The sequence below is a fragment of the Canis lupus genome, chromosome 5, assembly GCF_048164855.1.
Source record: "Canis lupus baileyi chromosome 5, mCanLup2.hap1, whole genome shotgun sequence".
NCBI classification, from domain to species: Eukaryota; Metazoa; Chordata; class Mammalia; order Carnivora; family Canidae; genus Canis; species Canis lupus.
Window position 1 is genome coordinate 8,717,824 of NC_132842.1, and position 6,909 is coordinate 8,724,732.

General features: G+C 36.7%; 2 pseudogenes; one reads left to right on the plus strand and one right to left on the minus strand.

Annotated features, from left to right (window-relative positions):
* Positions 1-644: 644 nt before the first annotated feature.
* Positions 645-745, minus strand: LOC140634514 (U6 spliceosomal RNA; annotated as a pseudogene).
* A 2,138-nt stretch (positions 746-2,883) lies between these two features.
* LOC140633118 (large ribosomal subunit protein eL29 pseudogene) lies at positions 2,884-3,366 on the plus strand (annotated as a pseudogene).
* The last annotated feature ends 3,543 nt before the right edge of the window (positions 3,367-6,909 follow it).

Consider the following 6,909-nt stretch of genomic DNA (forward strand, 5'->3'; position numbering starts at 1 on the left):
TATATATGAGGCTGAGATGAAGTAAGTAGATAAACTGTTAATAGTAGGTAAATCTGGGCAAGCAGTATAGAGATATTCTTCGTAATATTCTTACTTATTCTTACTCATGCACTTTTTCTATATTTGAAATAATTTCCAGATAACAAGTTTAAAATTGAAGGAAAAATCTGAAAATTGTCCTTTGCCCCCAGTCCCTCTTCCTGGGAGCAGGCCAATGTTAACAATTTTGTATGTATATTTCTAGGCCCATTTTTTTTCTTTTTTTCTTTTTTTAAGATTTTATTTTTAAGTAATCTCCAAACCCAACATAGGTCTTGAACTTAAAATCCTGAGATCAAGAGTCGCATGCTCTACCAACTGAGCCAGACAGACGCTCCTCTAGATGCATTTTTTAAACATAATATAAAATTTACTATGTTAACTATTTTTAAATGCACTGCATTCAATACAAAAGACTGGGGCAGCCCCAGTGGCGCAGCGGTTTGGCGCCGCCTGCAGCCTGGGGTGTGATCCTGGAGACCCGGGATCGAGTCCCACATGGGGCTCCCTGTGTGGAGCCTGCTTCTCCCTCTGCCTATGTCTCTGCCTCTCTCTCTCTCTCTGTGTGTCTATGACTAAATAAATAAAATCTTTAAAAAAAATACAAAAGACTGGAATGCTTCTGGATGTACATGTCATCCTTGTGCAGGGGCCATGCCAATCTTCCCTCTGTCGTTCCAACTTTCTGTGCTGCCAAACCAAGCACACTTTGCTTTTTTAAAAGTATAGCTTCCAACATTATAAATGTAAGCATACTGTACAAAGGAAAAAAAAAAGAATAAAAAAATAAAGGTGAAAGATGGCTTTTCCTAGTAAAACAAAAACAAAAAAAAAACTGTGATTAGTAAACTGCAGGATTTTAAAGGAACTTTTCAGGCAGAAAAAGAAATGATAACAGATGGAAATTTTATTCCACACAAAGGAATAAAGAACACCAGAAAGAGTAAATATGTGGGTAAAAACAAAAACATTCTTTCTCCTACTTAATTTCATTAGAAGACATTTACTTAAAGCAAACATAATAAAGTGTGTGGGGTTTATAACATATACACAAGCAAGATGCATGACAACAATTTCACCAAGGACAAGAAGAAGAAAATGGAAGTGTACTAGTGTACTGTTCTTACGTATCACCTGAAATGATGTAAGATTATTTAAAGGGAGACCATGGGGGTGGCTGGCTGGCTCAGCAGGTGGCTGGCTCAGCATGCCACTCTTGATCTCGGGGCTGTGAGTTAGAAACCCATGTTGGATGTACAGATTGCTCAAAAATAAAATCTTTTTTAAAAAATAAAAATAAAGGTAGACTATGATTGTTATGATTTGTTAGATATTGTAAATCCTTTTTAAAGGAGGTATAGCTAGTAAGCCAATAGTGGAGGTAAAATGGAATCACGAAAAGATTAGATTACTACAAATAAATAAACAAAGAATGGTACCTGGGTGACTCAGTTGGTTAAGCACCGAACTCTTGGTTTTAGCTCAAATCATGATCTCAGGGTCCTGAGATTGAGCCCCACAACGGGCTCCCCGCTCAACTGTTGGGTTTTCTGCTCTTTCAACCCTCTGTGCTCCTGCACTCTCTCTCTCTAAAATAAATAAATAAATAAATAAATATTTAAATAAAGAGACAAAGAGGTCAGCCCGGGTGGCTCAGCGGGGAGCCTGCCTTCAGCCCAGGGTGTGATCTTGGAGTCCTGGGATTGAGTCCCACATCGGGCTCCCTGCATGGAGCCTGCTTCTCCCTCTGCCTGTGTCTCTGCCTCTCACTCTCTCTCTGTGTCTCTCATGAATAAATAAATAAAATCTTAAAAAAGGAGAGAGAGAGAGACAAAGAAAAAAGAGAACAAAGAGTATATTGGGATCAATGGAAAACAAATCCTAAAATGCTAAATTTAAAACCAATCATACCAATAATTACAATGAGTGTGAATAATCTAAACACTCCATTATTATATACATCAAATCATTATATTGTACACCTAAAACAAATACAATGTTAAATATCAGATATAAATCAATTTTTTAAAAACCCACTCCATTAAAAAACAGATTGTCAGATGGAATGAGGAAAAAGGAAGATATGTTGTCCACAAGAAACTATACGCTGCCTGCAAGAAGCCAACATTAACTATAAAGACATGGGCAGGTTAAAAATAAAAGGGCAATAAAAAGTATCAAAAAATTTACAGAAAAGAGTAAAAAGGATAGATAAATATATATGTCATGCAAGCACTAGGCAGAAGAAAAGGAACTGACTATATTAATATAGTCACACACACAAAAATATAGTCACACAAAGAAGATTTCAGTTCAAGGGACCATAATAATAAAGGTTCAATTCATGAAGAAGACAAAACAGTGCTACAGAGTTTCAAGATACATGAGGCAAAAGCTGATAGAAGTAGAAGAAATACACAAAATTATAAATGGGTTTCAACACTCCTCTCCTAATAGTTGTTAAAATATGTGGGCAAAAAATCAATAAGAATACAGAAGACTTGAATAACATATCAACCAAATTAAATTAATGGGCATTTATAAAACGATCCACCTAACAACAGCAGAATAAACACAATTTTTAAGTGTACACAGACCATTTATCAAATTAGACCATATTTGGGGCCATAAAACTAGCCTTAATAAATTTTAAAGGATTGAAATCATGCATAGTATATTCTCTGACCACAATTAACTAGAAATCAATACTAGAAAGATAAGTGCAAACACTCCAACGTTTGTAAACTAAATAACATACTTCTAAATAATATATAGGTAAAAAAAGAAATCACAAGTGAAATTAGAAAATATTGTTAAGGGGGAGCCGCGGTCTTTGGTGCAGACATGGCCAAGTCCAAGAACCGCACCACGCACAATCGGTCACAAAAATGGCACAGAAATGGCATCAAGATGGTCACAAAGATGAATCTCTTAAGGGGGTGGACCCCAAGTTCCTGAGGAACATGCGCTTTGCCAAGAAGCACAACAAGAAGGGCCTTGAAGAAGATGCAGGCCAACAATGCCAAGGCCATGACTGCCTGTGCCAAGGCTATTAAGGCCCTTGTCAAGCCCAAGGAGGTTAAGCCCAAGATCCCAAAGGGCGGCAGCCACAATCTCAATCAACTTGCCTACATCGCTCACGCCAAGCTCAGGAAATGTGCTCGTGCCCACATTGCCAAAGGTCTCAGGCTCTGCCGGCCAAAGGCCAAGGCCAACGCTCAAACCAAGGCCCAGGCTGCAGCTGTGACCCTGGTTCCTGTTCCTGCTTCTACTCTTGCAGCGCAGGCTCCCAAAGGTGCCCAGGCCCCCACAAAGTCTCCAGTGTAGAGGCTTCTGCCTGCAGTGTGAGAATGGTGACCCCTGGGCTTCTGTCTACATGGGCCTGCTGTCCTCCTGTGCTATTTGTACAAATAAACCTGAGGCAGGATCAAAAGAAAAAAAAAAAGAAAATATTTTTAACTGAATGAAAATAAAAGTAACACTTATAAAGGGGGGGTATGCAACTAAAGCAGTGCTATAAAGGAAATTTGTTACTTTCAATGCTTATGTTGGAAAGAATACAGTTTAAAACCAAATATCTAAGCTTCCACCATAAGAAACCAGAAGAAGAAAAGCAACTTAAACCAAAGTGGAAGGAAAGAAATAATCAGAAATCAATAAAATAATAAATGGACAGAGAGAAAATGAAGCCAAAAGCTGATTCATTGAAAATACAACTGATAAATCTTTACCTAACACTGAACAAGAAAATAGAGGACACAGTCACCAGTATTAGGCATGAACAATTCTACATATACCAAAAAGATAATATGGGAATTTATGAATAACTTCAAGCCGATAAACTCATCAAATTAGATAAAAGGGGAAAATTTGCTGAAAATCAGAACAACTAAAGCTCACTCAAGAAGAAATCTTTAAAAATCTCTATTTATATATAAATGTATTTATATTTTTATTATATATTTATTATATATTATAAAATATTTTATTAATATATTTTAAAGATCTCAGTTTATATTAAAGTAAAGTTATGATTATAAACCTTCCCACAAAAACCCCCTTAGCTCCAGTTGGCTTTATCAGTGAATTCTACCAAATATCTAAGGAAGGAATTGAACCAATCCTACACAAAAAAAGTAGAGAGGAGAAAACTTTCCTATGTCTTTTTTGAAGCTAATACCAACACTAAAAAAAGAAACTAAAAGGGTAGAAAACTGCAGACCAATACTCTTTGTGAATGCAGACACAAAATCATTAAAATTGTAGTAATGCAGATCCAGTTAAATATTTAAAAAAGAGCATTCCATAACCCAGTGGGGTTTGTCCCAGTATTGTAAGATTGATTCGACAATGCAGGACTCAGTAAGTGTAATTCACCATAATAACAGACTAAAAAGGAGAGGCTATGTGATCAACCAGTTCAGTTCAACATGTGTAGAAAAACATTTGACAGATATCAAAACCCATTTATAATAATAAAAAAAATCAAACCAACTCTTAACAAACTAGAAGTAGGAGGAAATATTCTCAATTTGATAAAGGAAATCCACCAAAAATGTAAAGCTAGCATCATACCTAACAATTTAAAACTGAATTATTTTCCCTTGCGATCAAGAAAAGTTCCCCTCTTGGCATTTCTATTCAGTGGGAGTTCCTAGACAAGGGTATAAGGCAGGAAACCAAAATAAAATCCATGTAGTTTGGAAAGGAAGAAATAAAACTGCCATATCCATTGGCTCTGTGGTTGTTTGTGTAGAAAATCCTAAGGAAACTTCCAAAAAAGCAACTACAACTAAGAAGTCAATTTGATAAGAGGATACAAGGTCAACATACAGAAGTAAATGTATCTCTAAAGGCTAGCAACAGACAGTTGGAAATTGAAGATTTTTAAATATCATTATTTTTTTAAGATTTTATTTATTTATTCACGAGAGACACAGAGAGAGAGAGGCAGAGACACAGGCAGAGGGAGAAGCAGGCTCCATGCAGGGAGCCCGACATGGGACTGGATCCCTGGTCTCCAGGATCACGCTCTGAGCCGACCACAGCACTAAACCACTGAGCCACCCGGGCTGCCCTTAAATATCATTTGAGGTGGCATCACAGAGCATGAAATATTTATGGATAAATTTAGTGAAATATATGATAGTAGGTAAATTGAAAATTCCAAAACTTTGCTGAGATAAATTAATGAAGATCTAAGTAAATGATGAGACATACTTTGTTCATAGTGCAATTGGCTTAATGTTGTTAAGAGAACAATTGTCCCTAAATTGATCTATTGGTTCAATGCAATTCCAATCAAAATTCCAGCAGGATTTTTTGTAGAAATATATATACAGATGCAAAAATCTAGAATGATCAAAAAACAGTTTGGAAAAGAAGGACAATCTTAATATAAAGCTAAAATAATCAGGACAGTGTGGTGCTAGCATAAGGACAGACATAGAGATATATGAAAATGGTTCAAGAGTCTAGAAATAAGCCCACACATAAATGATCATTTGGCTTTCAATAAAAGTGCCAAGATACCAAACATGAAAAGATGGCTTCTATAACAAATGACTGAAATCAATTTGGAAAAGATAGTCTCTTCAGCAAATGATTTCGGAAAATGAATTTTCACATGACAAAAAAAGGAGCCTCAATTCTTATCTTACATAAGAAAATTAACTCAGAATATATTCTCAACTTAAAAGGAAAATCTAAAACCATAAAACTTCTAGAACAAAACAAAAGAAAAATCTTTGTGATTTGGGGCTAGACACAAAGTCTTAGAACACAAGGCATAAACCATGAATTAAAAATAATAAATGGGAAATATCAAAATTTAAAACTTTAGCTCCTCAAAATACACTGTTAAGAAAGCAAAAAAGGCAAGCCACATATTAAGAGAAAATATTTGTAAAATGTTCATCTGATAAAGGACTCATATCCAGAATTTGTAAAGAGTTGACCAAGTAATAAAAGAACAGATTCTGATTTTTTTTTAATGGGTAAAATATTCGAACAGACATTTCATCAAAGAAAATGCACTAAAAACAAATAACATGAAGAGGGGGGAAAAAGCTCCGTATCATTAATCATCAGGGAAATGCAACTAAAACCACAGCGGGCTACCACTATATCCCCTCCATAGTGACTAAATTTTTTTAAACAGGTAATAGTAAATGTTGACAAGGATAGACTCGTACACAGAGGATAGAAATGCAAAATGGTAAACAACTGGTTTCTCATGAAGTTATATATACCCTTACCATCTGACCCCATAATTTCATGTCTAGATATTAACCCAAGAGAAATGAAAGTGTACATCCTGGGAAGACATGAATGTTCATCACCACTTTCTTCATAGTTCCAAACGGGAAACATACCAAATGTCATCCACAAGTGAATAAAAAAACAAATTGTGGAACCCCACCTCCTATGACATGGGAGCAGCTGAGCATGCTGAAATTGCACCCTGCTTCTTCTCGTGCCTTCGCCCCCTTGGCTGCCTCCCACCTAGCCAACACGCCACTGCCACTGTCAACTCCTTGGGGTGAGGAACTGTCTCCTCTTAGGCACCCTATGCCCACGGCCTAGCAGAGTCTGAGATACAGTGACTGCCCCGTAATTATTTGTTGAATGAAAGAATTTCACTGCTTTTCAATGTTCATTGAAGTTCTTATTTATGCCAAACCAGTGTGTGCATTCTGGGCATTGGATTCTTTTCTCATGCCTTGCTTTGGTGGAGAACACTTTATTTTGACTTCTGGATGACCAGCCGGGGTCGAGAGTGTTTACGGGGCAGTGATGAGAGCTCCTGCAAGCCTGCTCCCTTTTTCTTTCCTTTTGATCTGCCAGAGGTTTCAGGGACTTGAGCGGAGG